This window comes from Mytilus californianus, unplaced genomic scaffold (assembly GCF_021869535.1).
Source record: "Mytilus californianus isolate M0D057914Y unplaced genomic scaffold, xbMytCali1.0.p SCAF_26, whole genome shotgun sequence".
Taxonomy (NCBI): Eukaryota; Metazoa; Mollusca; class Bivalvia; order Mytilida; family Mytilidae; genus Mytilus; species Mytilus californianus.
In genome coordinates this window covers 2,348,512-2,365,291 of record NW_026262675.1, presented here as the reverse complement: position 1 = coordinate 2,365,291, position 16,780 = coordinate 2,348,512, and positions in this window count along the sequence as shown.

The window sequence follows — 16,780 nt, the reverse complement described above, 5'->3', positions numbered from 1 at the left end:
TTGATAACAAAATCCCTGACTTAATAATCTATCAGTTAAACATGAATTACGTTCATTGAAATCTAAAACATGACTACAGACATGGGCAAAGAGAACATATTGTGAAAAATACACACCGTAAGTAGGGGCGAAAGGAACGCCACCATTCTAAAGGCGAGAAATAACCATAAATCGTCTCTTTTGTCGTAAATTTTTGTATAGAGTTTCCGTGTGGAACTGAAATATCCGAATCTAGATAAAGAAAAATATTGCTGGATGTATTAGATTTATTCAAACTAATTACCTTTGGGTGAATTCCCGCAGTAAAATTCGAAAATTCTGGATTATTTAAAGCAAAACGGATTTTTACTGATTTTGGCCATAAAATGTGATTCATAACAAGTCTACTATTAAAGGGGCGCAATTGGTACCCATCGGAATACCTACATAATTTCGTTAACCTTTATTGCCGAAACGTACATATATGTTGTCAAGAAGAAAATTTAAAGCTCTAATCATCTCATCACAGTTCCAGTAAGCATATTTGATAGAAAAGCAAAGGATATGGGTTATCCATCCATGACACAAAATCAGTACATGCACAGCAAAAAAAAAACAAACACACAAAAAGCAAAGGAACAGCGCTTTCGTTGCTGTTCTTCATCTCTTCAAATCACAGTGAGGCCTTCAACACGGAGTAAAAGATAAACTCTCACCTTACTGCAAGAGTAAGACGGTCCCCAGCCCCGGTTGAATGAAATTCTTTGTAAAATACTTCGGGTAGACTTTGTAAGATGCAACACCACTAAATCGGAGACGGTAAAAAGACATACTGAAAAGTAGCATATTTCCCGTTTTCATTACAGAAGGACCTTATATGATTTGAAGCAATTAAATCTGCGACCATATTGTAATATAGTGTATAGAGTCGAAAATATCATAACTGTCAACCGAATTGAACGGACCATCAAAAGCACGTAATTTATCCAAAACATCCAAATAGTTTATAACACTCCAAAATAGTTAATTCAATTATTTTCATATGCTTTATTACAGAAATTAATAACAAGTTTTGTAATAAAAGTAAGAGGACCAGTTAACAGCCAAGTAAGATTAGAAGTAGAACATTTACTAAAACCCGAGAGGAAACGAAATATGTACGTTTTTGTTGTGTAGTTTAGGATGCCAATACATAGTACGGACTTTCAAATATTCAGAGGAGTCCTTTAGCTGTGCTGTGATAGCGACAAGGTTATTTACTATTTGACTATGTATGGAGCGCACGGCCTTGAATGTAGTTGAATGAGTAATTTCATTCTTAAGGACTTCCGTGTAGTATTTACGTCATACCACCACCACATCGTTGGCTGCTTTGTCGGCCGGTACGAACACAAAATACTTTGCGATTACTTAAATTGTGTTTTTAGTCCTATAATTGGAAGTATTACCCGTTCTCCAAAACCGCTTGTCAGATTAACTTAGGGTTTCACAATATGTTAGACTAACATGTCTAGTGGTGCAATCAGGGTTTTGTTTGTGCAATGGGGTTTATAAAGGGGTACTTTGAGGGGCAAAAAGAAAAGAGGGTTTTACTATAGAACCCTATGGGATTTTATTTTTTAAAATTTTCAAATGATTATAAATTGAAACCGTTTGTGATAAACACAATCTTTTTAATTGAAAATGTTCTAAATGATAAAGCCCATTAAATGAAATACAGTGTTAGTCCCCAGGGGTCACCCCACCCCCTGCCATTTAAGAAAGTTCTAATACCTTGTAAGTGGTCAAGATCCCCACCCCTAAACCATATATATTTTGGTTTGTCATGCTAAGATAGTTTGAATGATATACAGGGTTAGTCCCCAGGGGTCATCCCGACCCCCTGCCATTTGAGAAAGTTCTAATATCTTGTAAATGGTCGAGATCCCCACCCCTAAACCATATATATTCTGGTTTGTCATGATAAAGCACATCAAATGAAATACAGGGTTAGTCCCCAGGGGTCACCCCACCCCATGTCATTTAAAAAAGTTCTAATATCTTGTAAGTGGTCAAGATCCCCACCCCTTAACCATATATATTCTGGTTTGACATGCTAAGATGGTTTGAATGATATACAGGGTTAGTCCCCAGGGGTCATCCCGACCCCCTGCCATTTGAGAAAGTTCTGATATCTTGTAAATGGTCGAGATCCCCACCCCTAAACCATATATATTCTGGTTTGTCATGATAAAGCACATCAAAAGAAATACAGGGTTAGTCCCCAGGGGTCACCCCCACCCCCTGCCATTTAAGAAAGTTCTAATACCTTGTAAGTGGTCAAGATCCCCACCCCTAAACCATATATATTTTGGTTTGTCATGCTAAGATGGTTTGAATGAAATACAGGGTTAGTCCCCAGGGGTCATCCTGACCCCCTGCCATTTGAGAAAGTTCTAATATCTTGTAAATGGTCGAGATCCCCACCCCTAAACCATATATATTCTGGTTAGTCATGATAAAGCACATCAAATGAAATACAGGGTTAGTCCCCAGGGGTCACCCCACCCCCTGCCATTTAAGAAAGTTCTAATACCTTGTAAGTGGTCAAGATCCCCACCCCTAAACCATATATATTTTGGTTTGTCATGCTAAGCTGGTTTGAATGATATACAGGGTTAGTCCCCAGGGGTCATCCCGACCCCCTGCTTTTTGAGAAAGTTCTAATATCTTGTAAATGGTCGAGATCCCCACCCCTAAACCATATATATTCTGGTTTGTCATGATAAAGCACATCAAATGAAATACAGGGTTAGTCCCCAGGGGTCACCCCCACCCCCTGCCATTTAAGAAAGTTCTAATACCTTGTAAGTGGTCAAGATCCCCACCCCTAAACCATATATATTCTGGTTTGTCATGCTAAGATGGTTTGAATGATATATAGGGTTAGTCCCCAGGGGTCATTCCGACCCCCTGCCATTTGAGAAAGTTCTAATATCTTGTAAATGGTTGAGATCCCCACCCCTAAACCATATATATTCCTATTTGTCATGTCTCGAACATTTGAATGACATATACGGTCAGTCCCCAGGGGTTCCCCCCACCCCCAATGTTCTAATATCTTGTAAATGGTTGAGATCCCCACCCCTAAACCATATATATTCCTGTTCGTCATGTAATGAACATTTGAATGACGTATAGGGTCAGTCCCCAGGGGTTCCCCCCACCCCCCTATGTTCTAGTATCTTGTAAATGGTCGAGAATCCCACCCCTAAACCATATATATTCTGGTTTGTCATGCCAAGATAATTTGAATGATATACAGGGTTAGTCCCTAGGCATCACTTATGCATATAACTTTACTGGACCAAACCAATTTTCACTGGACGTTGCCCAATGTCAGGCGAACCTGGGAATTACGAATTATGGGAGCTTCGTTTGGGAGACTTCGTAACAGCATCCTGTTACAATCAGTTCTTGTTTATACCAATTTTCACGATAGGATGAAAGAGAATCTTAAATGACCTGACGACACACTTTCCAATTTATTTTCGACGGAGGACAATATTTCTATCTTTTTAATCAGAATGTTTATACCTTTTAGGAGCATTATTTTCTTTACTGACGTTTTATGTACCTGACTTATAATTAAAAATTTAACTTGTACTGGATTTTTGTATTACGTATGAGAAATTTTAGGTGGTTCAAAATATGGAGGTATAATGTTTTGAATGGTAGAGTCATTAAAAAAACTAGAAAAAATAATGTAAATGTATTTTTTTTTAGAAAATACCTTTTATGATCTTCGGGTTTGTTTATTCGAGGAAACAGTCTATGGTGACAAAAAGCTGTAATGATACGTGAACACATATATTTTGGACTAAAAAACGATTTTTCTCATACTCGTCATAAATATTATGTAATTTTACTAATTGGCATTTGACCCAGTTTGCATACTAATTGATGTCTACCATTGTTTTTAAACATTTATACGGGATCATTTATCGTAGAATTAGAACGATGTTTATTTGGTCAATGATATTGTCATTAAGACCTAGAGAAAACGCTGTCTGTAGTCGTTTAATCCAAGACAGTTTGCAACTTTTACGGGAATCTTTTAATTGTTAATGTGAGTGGCTTGGTTGTTTCTGGACAGTTTGAAGTGGTAATAATTTTGATAATTTAATTTTGTTTTTCTAAATGTTGGTAAATTAAACTTTTGAATTTGTTAGGTCTGCGGAAGGGATATAGATGTTTTTTCCTGTTCGTTTGAAAAACTCACGGTTTGCCCTTCATGTTGAATACCACATTTCGGTTTTGGCCATGTTACAAGATATATGAGGCTTTGGGTTTTCAAGTTATGTCATGTGAAAAGGAGAGAGAAACAATTCTTCCGTTCACTGATGACCGAACAGTATTATCTGAGGATAATCTGGAGCAGGTTTGTCATTTTTCTGGCATTGCACGGTAATATTTGTGGATGTCCACGTGCCTTTTTGTTGAATAAGCTAGCTGCAGAGGCATCGCCTCTTTTAAAACAACTGTGTAAGCCTGTTCATTTTTGGGTCTATAGAATAAAGGTATGGTTACCGTCTTATGTTAATCAAAGAAGAATATTATTTAACTAGAGGTTCTAAAGAGCCTGTGTCGCTCACCTAGGTCTATGAGCATCTTCAACAAAGTTCTAGAATAGAATTCATGACAAATTTTTTTTTTATCTTGTATTGCTGATCAATTTTTCTGTTTAAAGTTTCTCTCTTTTCTCTTTAGTTTTAGCTCAAAACACAAATAAAAGATGAAAAAATAACATTTAAGGAAATCACTCCTGTAAAGAGTAAACCAACGATTTCGGCAAAATTTGACTTATTTGTAGATCTTGTCTTGGTGATCATTATCAGTGTATATAAAGTGCGAATCCAGCTAGTTCATTTTCACTGTCGTATGCTAGTATGTCTATTGTAGAAAAAAAGATGATGGGAAAAACTGCGTTTGTTTACTTTTTGAAAATACAAAATAATTGATTTGAAACTTTGTTTTAACACAATTTCATTAGAATATAACTTTTTAATGTATAAAAACAGGATTAAAGTCCAAAAAAGTGTAACTAAAGCAGCTGAATCCATAATATTGATTATTGAATGCGATTCATTTTAACTATAAATGCGATGAGTGCGATCATTTCTGATGTGGGTTTTTTTGGAGGTGCGATGAATTTTCATTGTTGTTTTATATGATAATTCGAAATGCAACAACTGAAAATAGTCTTTTAATGACTTTAATATTGATGATATTTACAATTTGAAATACAAGCTATTTGCAGATGCTTACTTAAATATACACGGGTATAACCAACGTATGGTTGATTCCGGACGTTGTGCGTTGTATACCGTTCGTCAATTTTTTTTTCAGTACGTTCGTTGCGTATTTTCGTCAAAGGTATGTACCGTTCGTTAGTAAAACATCGAGAACAAAATTAGCTGTTTCTATTGAAATACCTATCTTTTATTTTTTGTTAGCAAGCATTTGAAACTACTAAAACTATTTGACATTTCTAACATTTCATATTGAAGATTAAAACAACCTGAATTTTGTATTTGTTTGACGTGAAACAGAACTTACTGGAGCTAGAGAAGCCCACTCATCGGCAGCGCCTGATTGCAATCCAGTTTTTTAAGAAATCCAGTATTTTGATCTTGAGTTCAAAGGTCAGGGTAATATGCGTCGCATCGCCTTAAGATGATACACGTTCATATCATGCATATTCAAATATTTTTGGTGAGTTTTCTATTAGCGTGTCATGGATCCGGAAATATACTGGAGTAGAACATCAATGACTATAACGTTTTTTTAAAGCTTTGTAAGCTTTGAAAATTTGTCACGCCGTTTCATACATATTTCCTCCATATTGATAGGCTTTTGCACAACGAACAGTACAAGAATGTACAACGAACGGTTCTAAAGAAAGCAAACAAACTACAAAGAGAATAAATCGTTCAGTGCCAAAATTCTGAGGTCAGTTTTTCAAATAAATGTCTGCAAATAGAATAAAACAACGGGTTTCTCATTCGCATTATGTATTTTAATCAACAACAAATCACAAAATACACGGTCGCATTTAGTGTAAGAGCCAACCAACTATGCTATATTTGTAGTTTAATCAAGTTTGAGTTACACAGAGTGATTGTTTTTTTCGATGTTTACAAGTAATTCACAGAACTGTCTATTTAAAATAGTCACATGGTGTTCATGTAATATAAATAATATATAATGCTGTCAGGGGCAGTAAACTTTGATTTCATAAACATCGAATACTTAACTGAACAGTACGTCAATTAGTCTTTGGTGAAAATATTAGGACGGTCTATCTACCAATATCGCTTTGCGATGCAGCGATTAACGTCCGGAATCAACTGTACGGCGGTTATACCCCGAACAATTTAAACATGTAATAATAAACTGTATTCAATATATCCTTGTATTCTTACAATTACGTATTTCTTATTTGTAACAACGATTTATAAGAAATTCAAACATAAATTAAGGTGACTCAACTGTTGCTCGAACTTTCTTTACTGTATAAGATGTATACACAATGGCATGAGAAATATCAATTATCCAGTCATCCAAGCGTCAAATGTAAAGTAATTGTTTGTGCTAGATGAAAACGTTACCACCCATTCAATCGTGAAATGAAGATCGTCTTTTGAATGCTCTTTGTTATCTAAGATGCATCCATTAGAACTATTTTCCTAATGCTTGTAGATTAAAGGTTTGGTTGGCTTGCTTGCTTTGTTTGTATAAATGTTTGCTCAACTTAATTTCAATGCCTAAGCAAACATTTATACAAACAAAGCAAGCAAGCCAACCGCACCTTTAAACTACAAGCATTAGGAAAATAGCTCTAATGAAGTTTTATTTGTATGTGATGTAGATTTAGACCGAAACCGAAAACTGCTTTGCCTTAACTGTCCAAGATATATGTATTCAATGATGGCGTGTCATATGAAAGGATAAATTTTATCCTACATATAGATCTGAATCTGGACAAATTATTACAGAAAATAGAATGGACAATATTAGCCATAAATGCTATTTTTTGGAATTTATTGATATATTACCCCAGACTTTCACTCACAAAGTATGCATATATAATCAATCCTTCTGACTTCACAAATTTTGCTAGAAAGTCGGCTGAATTAAGACTTTATATGATGAAAATTAATTAATTTCCTTCTGTGAAAATGCATCGCATGTACAATAGAAATGAATCGCCCCTACAGTGAAAATGAAGTCTAGTATCATTATTCGACAGTTAACATGAATCGCATAACGAAAACAGAATAGTGGAATTTAATTCAATATCAACAAGCTGGATAACAAAACCTGTTTTAAGTTATACAACATTAATAATTATGTTAAAAGGTACATTTTTCTGCAAATGAACCTTAACTGCTGCGTTTCAATCTCTTGCACGCTCTGTTCGTGAACTATTCTTAATATTTATCTATTCGTGTATCAATTTTACACCTGGATGGCTGTAGGCGCGTTGAAAACCCGTCCGCATCTCATACCTATATTATGAATTTATAAAAACAGTACACATTATGTATTATTTCTTATTTTATTCAAAAATCATCTGTTTATTTATCATTCTATATTAGAAATTCATAACGGATACAGCAAAAATGGTATTTCAGGATTCGCACATTATATACACTGATTTTTGCTTTTTAAGTGTCTATCTATTCTTTTTTTTTTATAGTTTTCAAGATAGCAGGCAAAGAGGACAATAACTCGAGAGTCGTCTGACGATTTCGACTATGTGCTTTGATCATTTTTGGAATATTAGCCAAAAGTTTTGAAATAATAGATAATAAGTAGACCTGATCATTTTGAACATTTCAACCTCTTTCTATTTGTCTATTTTTCTCTATTGCCTCAATTAGTAGCAGTTTTCAAGATAATAGACAAAACCTGCATTTTATTCCTGTGTTCTATTTTAAGCCATGTCGGCCATGTTGGTTGGCAAGCGGGGTCATCAGACATATTTCTAAACTAGATACTCTAATTATGATTGTGGCCAATTTTGGTTAAATTGCCCAGTAGTTTCAGAGGAGAAGATTTCTGTAAAAGTTAACGACGACGGACGACGACGGCCAAGTGATGATAAAAGCTCACTTGTCCTTTTTGGCCAGGTGAGCTAAAAAAAAATGATATACAGATAGTAGCACATATTTATCTTGCTTGGTGGAATGAAACTTATACAGATGGTTGATATAGGGAATAGGTTAAAATTACTATTAGTTCAAATACCGGTTCGGTACAGTACCCCATTATCAATTATTAATTGCAACACATGTATACAGACAAAATATTTTCGATGAAGGTTCCTGCTTCTTTCTCACTATAATTGCAAGCATATGTACATGAAATGTAGTTCGAGGAGCATCAGTTGGCAGTGAAGCTTTTACTGGTATTTTTTTACAAGCATATTTGTAAGATTCTGGTCCTCACTATCATTTGAATACGGCATTGCAGCTCATATTGATAATATTTTTTCTTCCTCTATAAATAGGGGCTGAAGGGTCGCAGCAGTCCATTCCATTATTCAAAATTAGCTATTTCTTAATTTTAACGCGTATTTCGACATTTAGGTCCTCCGTAACTCCTCCTCTAATAGGCATTGCGGAACATATTGACTATATACCTTTTGTTCCTCTATTGATAACCTTTCGAATGACATATAAGGTATATCTGTAATTAGGGGCTAAAGGGTCGCAGCAGTCTATTCCATTATTCAAAATATCCATTTCATTATTCAAAATTGGCTATTTCTTAATTTTCACGCGTATTTTGGCATTTAGGTCCTCCGTAACTCCTCTAATGGTCATTGCGGCACATATCGTTTATACTCAGTTTATTCCTCTATCAATAAGCTTTAATTTGGTGTATAAATTTTTCCTTGATTAAGGGCTGACGGGTTGCAGTAGTCCATTCCATTATTCAAAATAAGCTATTTCTTAATGTTCACGCGTATTTCGATATTTAGGTCCTTCGTTACTCCTCTAATATAAGTTGCGGAACATTTTGACTATATACCTTTTGTTCCTCTCTTAATAAGCTTTTGAATGAGGTATAAGGTATATCTATAATTAGGGGCTAAAGGGTCGCAGCGTTCCATTCCATTCCATTATTCGAAATATCCATTTCATTATTCAAAATTGGCTATTTCTTAATTTTCACGCGTATTTTGGCATTTAGGTCCTCCGTAACCCCTCTAATGGTCATTGCGGCACATATCGTTTATACTCAGTTTATTCCTCTATCAATAAGCTTTAATTTTGTGTAGAAATTTTTCCTTGATTAGGGGCTGACGGGTTGCAGCAGTCCATTCCATTATTCAAAATAAGCTATTTCTTAATGTTCACGCGTATTTCGATATTTAGGTCCTTCGTTACTCCTCTAATATAAGTTGCGGAACATTTTGACTATATACCTTTTGTTCCTCTCTTAATAAGCTTTCGAATGAGGTATAAGGTATATCTATAATTAGGGGCTAAAAGGTCGCAGCAGTCCATTCCATTATTCAAAAATATCCATTTCATTATTCAAAATTGGCTATTTCTTAATTTTCACGCGTATTTTGGCATTTAGGTCCTCCGTAACCCCTCTAATGGTCATTGCGGCACATATCGTTTATACTCAGTTTATTCCTCTATCAATAAGCTTTAATTTGGTGTAGAAATTTTTCCTTGATTAGGGGCTGACGGGTTGCAGCAGTCCATTCCATTATTCAAAATAAGCTATTTCTTAATGTTCACGCGTATTTCGATATTTAGGTCCTTCGTTACTCCTCTAATATGCGTTGCGGAACATATTGACTATATACTTTTTGTTCCTCTCTTAATAAGCTTTCGAATGAGGTATAAGGTATATCTATAATTAGGGGCTAAAAGGTCGCAGCAGTCCATTCCATTATTCAAAATATCCATTTCATTATTCAAAATTGGCTATTTCTTAATTTTCACGCGTATTTTGGCATTTAGGTCCTCCGTAACCCCTCTAATGGTCATTGCGGCACATATCGTTTATACTCAGTTTATTCCTCTATCAATAAGCTTTAATTTGGTGTAGAAATTTTTTCCTTGATTAGGGGCTGACGGGTTGCAGCAGTCCATTCCATTTTTCAAAATAAGCTATTTCTTAATGTTCACGCGTATTTCGATATTTAGGTCCTTCGTTACTCCTCTAATATGCGTTGCGGAACATATTGACTATATACCTTTTGTTCCTCTCTTAATAAGCTTTCGAATGAGATATAAGGTATATCTATAATTAGGGGCTAAAAGGTCGCAGCAGTCCATTCCATTATTCAAAATATCCATTTCATTATTCAAAATTGGCTATTTCTTAATTTTCACGCGTATTTTGGCATTTAGGTCCTCCGTAACCCCTCTAATGGTCATTGCGGCACATATCGTTTATACTCAGTTTATTCCTCTATCAATAAGCTTTAATTTGGTGTAGAAATTTTTCCTTGATTAGGGGCTGACGGGTTGCAGCAGTCCATTCCATTATTCAAAATAAGCTATTTCTTAATGTTCACGCGTATTTCGATATTTAGGTCCTTCGTTACTCCTCTAATATGCGTTGCGGAACATATTGACTATATACCTTTTGTTCCTCTCTTAATAAGCTTTCGAATGAGGTATAAGGTATATCTATAATTAGGGGCTAAAAGGTCGCAGCAGTCCATTCCATTATTCAAAATATTAATTTCATTATTCAAAATTGGCTATTTCTTAATTTTCACGCGTATTTTGGCATTTAGGTCCTCCGTAACCCCTCTAATGGTCATTGCGGCACATATCGTTTATACTCAGTTTATTCCTCTATCAATAAGCTTTAATTTGGTGTAAAAATTTTTCCTTGATTAGGGGCTGACGGGTTGCAGCAGTCCATTCCATTATTCAAAATAAGCTATTTCTTAATGTTCACGCGTATTTCGATATTTAGGTCCTTCGTTACTCCTCTAATATGCGTTGCGGAACATATTTACTATATACCTTTTGTTCCTCTCTTAATAAGCTTTCGAATGAGGTATAAGGTATATCTATAATTAGGGGTTAAAAGGTCGCAGCAGTCCATTCCATTATTCAAAATATCCATTTCATTATTCAAAATTGGCTATTTCTTAATTTTCACGCGTATTTTGGCATTTAGGTCCTCCGTAACCCCTCTAATGGTCATTGCGGCACATATCGTTTATACTCAGTTTATTCCTCTATCAATAAGCTTTAATTTGGTGTAGAAATTTTTCCTTGATTAGGGGCTGACGGGTTGCAGCAGTCCATTCCATTATTCAAAATAAGCTATTTCTTAATGTTCACGCGTATTTCGATATTTAGGTCCTTCGTTACTCCTCTAATATGCGTTGCGGAACATATTGACTATATACCTTTTGTTCCTCTCTTAATAAGCTTTCGAATGAGGTATAAGGTATATCTATAATTAGGGGCTAAAAGGTCGCAGCAGTCCATTCCATTATTCAAAATATTAATTTCATTATTCAAAATTGGCTATTTCTTAATTTTCACGCGTATTTTGGCATTTAGGTCCTCCGTAACCCCTCTAATGGTCATTGCGGCACATATCGTTTATACTCAGTTTATTCCTCTATCAATAAGCTTTAATTTTGTGTAGAAATTTTTCCTTGATTAGGGGCTGACGGGTTGCAGCAGTCCATTCCATTATTCAAAATAAGCTATTTCTTAATGTTCACGCGTATTTCGATATTTAGGTCCTTCGTTACTCCTCTAATATAAGTTGCGGAACATTTTGACTATATACCTTTTGTTCCTCTCTTAATAAGCTTTCGAATGAGGTATAAGGTATATCTATAATTAGGGGCTAAAAGGTCGCAGCAGTCCATTCCATTATTCAAAAATATCCATTTCATTATTCAAAATTGGCTATTTCTTAATTTTCACGCGTATTTTGGCATTTAGGTCCTCCGTAACCCCTCTAATGGTCATTGCGGCACATATCGTTTATACTCAGTTTATTCCTCTATCAATAAGCTTTAATTTGGTGTAGAAATTTTTCCTTGATTAGGGGCTGACGGGTTGCAGCAGTCCATTCCATTATTCAAAATAAGCTATTTCTTAATGTTCACGCGTATTTCGATATTTAGGTCCTTCGTTACTCCTCTAATATGCGTTGCGGAACATATTGACTATATACTTTTTGTTCCTCTCTTAATAAGCTTTCGAATGAGGTATAAGGTATATCTATAATTAGGGGCTAAAAGGTCGCAGCAGTCCATTCCATTATTCAAAATATCCATTTCATTATTCAAAATTGGCTATTTCTTAATTTTCACGCGTATTTTGGCATTTAGGTCCTCCGTAACCCCTCTAATGGTCATTGCGGCACATATCGTTTATACTCAGTTTATTCCTCTATCAATAAGCTTTAATTTGGTGTAGAAATTTTTTCCTTGATTAGGGGCTGACGGGTTGCAGCAGTCCATTCCATTTTTCAAAATAAGCTATTTCTTAATGTTCACGCGTATTTCGATATTTAGGTCCTTCGTTACTCCTCTAATATGCGTTGCGGAACATATTGACTATATACCTTTTGTTCCTCTCTTAATAAGCTTTCGAATGAGATATAAGGTATATCTATAATTAGGGGCTAAAAGGTCGCAGCAGTCCATTCCATTATTCAAAATATCCATTTCATTATTCAAAATTGGCTATTTCTTAATTTTCACGCGTATTTTGGCATTTAGGTCCTCCGTAACCCCTCTAATGGTCATTGCGGCACATATCGTTTATACTCAGTTTATTCCTCTATCAATAAGCTTTAATTTGGTGTAGAAATTTTTCCTTGATTAGGGGCTGACGGGTTGCAGCAGTCCATTCCATTATTCAAAATAAGCTATTTCTTAATGTTCACGCGTATTTCGATATTTAGGTCCTTCGTTACTCCTCTAATATGCGTTGCGGAACATATTGACTATATACCTTTTGTTCCTCTCTTAATAAGCTTTCGAATGAGGTATAAGGTATATCTATAATTAGGGGCTAAAAGGTCGCAGCAGTCCATTCCATTATTCAAAATATTAATTTCATTATTCAAAATTGGCTATTTCTTAATTTTCACGCGTATTTTGGCATTTAGGTCCTCCGTAACCCCTCTAATGGTCATTGCGGCACATATCGTTTATACTCAGTTTATTCCTCTATCAATAAGCTTTAATTTGGTGTAAAAATTTTTCCTTGATTAGGGGCTGACGGGTTGCAGCAGTCCATTCCATTATTCAAAATAAGCTATTTCTTAATGTTCACGCGTATTTCGATATTTAGGTCCTTCGTTACTCCTCTAATATGCGTTGCGGAACATATTTACTATATACCTTTTGTTCCTCTCTTAATAAGCTTTCGAATGAGGTATAAGGTATATCTATAATTAGGGGTTAAAAGGTCGCAGCAGTCCATTCCATTATTCAAAATATCCATTTCATTATTCAAAATTGGCTATTTCTTAATTTTCACGCGTATTTTGGCATTTAGGTCCTCCGTAACCCCTCTAATGGTCATTGCGGCACATATCGTTTATACTCAGTTTATTCCTCTATCAATAAGCTTTAATTTGGTGTAGAAATTTTTCCTTGATTAGGGGCTGACGGGTTGCAGCAGTCCATTCCATTATTCAAAATAAGCTATTTCTTAATGTTCACGCGTATTTCGATATTTAGGTCCTTCGTTACTCCTCTAATATGCGTTGCGGAACATATTGACTATATACCTTTTGTTCCTCTCTTAATAAGCTTTCGAATGAGGTATAAGGTATATCTATAATTAGGGGCTAAAAGGTCGCAGCAGTCCATTCCATTATTCAAAATATTAATTTCATTATTCAAAATTGGCTATTTCTTAATTTTCACGCGTATTTTGGCATTTAGGTCCTCCGTAACCCCTCTAATGGTCATTGCGGCACATATCGTTTATACTCATTTTATTCCTCTATCAATAAGCTTTAATTTGGTGTAAAAATTTTTCCTTGATTAGGGGCTGACGGGTTGCAGCAGTCCATTCCATTATTCAAAATAAGCTATTTCTTAATGTTCACGCGTATTTCGATATTTAGGTCCTTCGTTACTCCTCTAATATGCGTTGCGGAACATATTTACTATATACCTTTTGTTCCTCTCTTAATAAGCTTTCAAATGAGGTATAAGGTATATCTATTATTAGGGGCTAAAGGGTAGCAGCAGTCCATTCCATTATTCAAAATATCCATTTCATTACTAGTATTCAAAATTGGCTATTTCTTAATTTTCACGCGTATTTTGGCATTTAGGTCCTCCGTAACCCCTCTAATGGTCATTGCGGCACATATCGTTTATACTCAGTTTATTCCTCTATCAATAAGCTTTAATTTGGTGTAGAAATTTTTCCTTGATTAGGGGCTGACGGGTTGCAGCAGTCCATTTCATTATTCAAAATAAGCTATTTCTTAATGTTCACGCGTATTTCGATATTTAGGTCCTTCGTTACTCCTCTAATATGCGTTGCGGAACATATTGACTATATACCTTTTGTTCCTCTCTTAATAAGCTTTCGAATGAGGTATAAGGTATATCTATAATTAAGGGCTAAAAGGTCGCAGCAGTCCATTCCATTATTCAAAATATTAATTTCATTATTCAAAATTGGCTATTTCTTAATTTTCACGCGTATTTTGGCATTTAGGTCCTCCGTAACCCCTCTAATGGTCATTGCGGCACATATCGTTTATACTCAGTTTATTCCTCTATCAATAAGCTTTAATTTGGTGTAAAAATTTTTCCTTGATTAGGGGCTGACGGGTTGCAGCAGTCCATTCCATTATTCAAAATAAGCTATTTCTTAATGTTCACGCGTATTTCGATAATTAGGTCCTTCGTTACTCCTCTAATATGCGTTGCGGAACATATTTACTATATACCTTTTGTTCCTCTCTTAATAAGCTTTCGAATGAGGTATAAGGTATATCTATAATTAGGGGTTAAAAGGTCGCAGCAGTCCATTCCATTATTCAAAATATCCATTTCATTATTCAAAATTGGCTATTTCTTAATTTTCACGCGTATTTTGGCATTAAGGTCCTCCGTAACCCCTCTAATGGTCATTGCGGCACATATCGTTTATACTCAGTTTATTCCTCTATCAATAAGCTTTAATTTGGTTTAGAAATTTTTCCTTGATTAGGGGCTGACGGGTTGCAGCAGTCCATTCCATTATTCAAAATAAGCTATTTCTTAATGTTCACGCGTATTTCGATATTTAGGTCCTTCGTTACTCCTCTAATATGCGTTGCGGAACATATTGACTATATACCTTTTGTTCCTCTCTTAATAAGCTTTCGAATGAGGTATAAGGTATATCTATTATTAGGGGCTAAAGGGTAGCAGCAGTCCATTCCATTATTCAAAATATCCATTTCATTACTAGTATTCAAAATTGGCTATTTCTTAATTTTCACGCGTATTTTGGCATTTAGGTCCTCCGTAACCCCTCTAATGGTCATTGCGGCACATATCGTTTATACTCAGTTTATTCCTCTATCAATAAGCTTTAATTTTGTGTAGAAATTTTTCCTTGATTAGGGGCTGACGGGTTGCAGCAGTCCATTCCATTATTCAAAATAAGCTATTTCTTAATGTTCACGCGTATTTCGATATTTAGGTCCTTCGTTACTCCTCTAATATAAGTTGCGGAACATTTTGACTATATACCTTTTGTTCCTCTCTTAATAAGCTTTCGAATGAGGTATAAGGTATATCTATAATTAGGGGCTAAAAGGTCGCAGCAGTCCATTCCATTATTCAAAAATATCCATTTCATTATTCAAAATTGGCTATTTCTTAATTTTCACGCGTATTTTGGCATTTAGGTCCTCCGTAACCCCTCTAATGGTCATCGCGGCACATATCGTTTATACTCAGTTTATTCCTCTATCAATAAGCTTTAATTTGGTGTAGAAATTTTTCCTTGATTAGGGGCTGACGGGTTGCAGCAGTCCATTCCATTATTCAAAATAAGCTATTTCTTAATGTTCACGCGTATTTCGATATTTAGGTCCTTCGTTACTCCTCTAATATGCGTTGCGGAACATATTGACTATATACCTTTTGTTCCTCTCTTAATAAGCTTTCGAATGAGGTATAAGGTATATCTATAATTAGGGGCTAAAAGGTCGCAGCAGTCCATTCCATTATTCAAAATATCCATTTCATTATTCAAAATTGGCTATTTCTTAATTTTCACGCGTATTTTGGCATTTAGGTCCTCCGTAACCCCTCTAATGGTCATTGCGGCACATATCGTTTATACTCAGTTTATTCCTCTATCAATAAGCTTTAATTTGGTGTAGAAATTTTTTCCTTGATTAGGGGCTGACGGGTTGCAGCAGTCCATTCCATTTTTCAAAATAAGCTATTTCTTAATGTTCACGCGTATTTCGATATTTAGGTCCTTCGTTACTCCTCTAATATGCGTTGCGGAACATATTGACTATATACCTTTTGTTCCTCTCTTAATAAGCTTTCGAATGAGATATAAGGTATATCTATAATTAGGGGCTAAAAGGTCGCAGCAGTCCATTCCATTATTCAAAATATCCATTTCATTATTCAAAATTGGCTATTTCTTAATTTTCACGCGTATTTTGGCATTAAGGTCCTCCGTAACCCCTCTAATGGTCATTGCGGCACATATCGTTTATACTCAGTTTATTCCTCTATCAATAAGCTTTAATTTGGTGTAGAAATTTT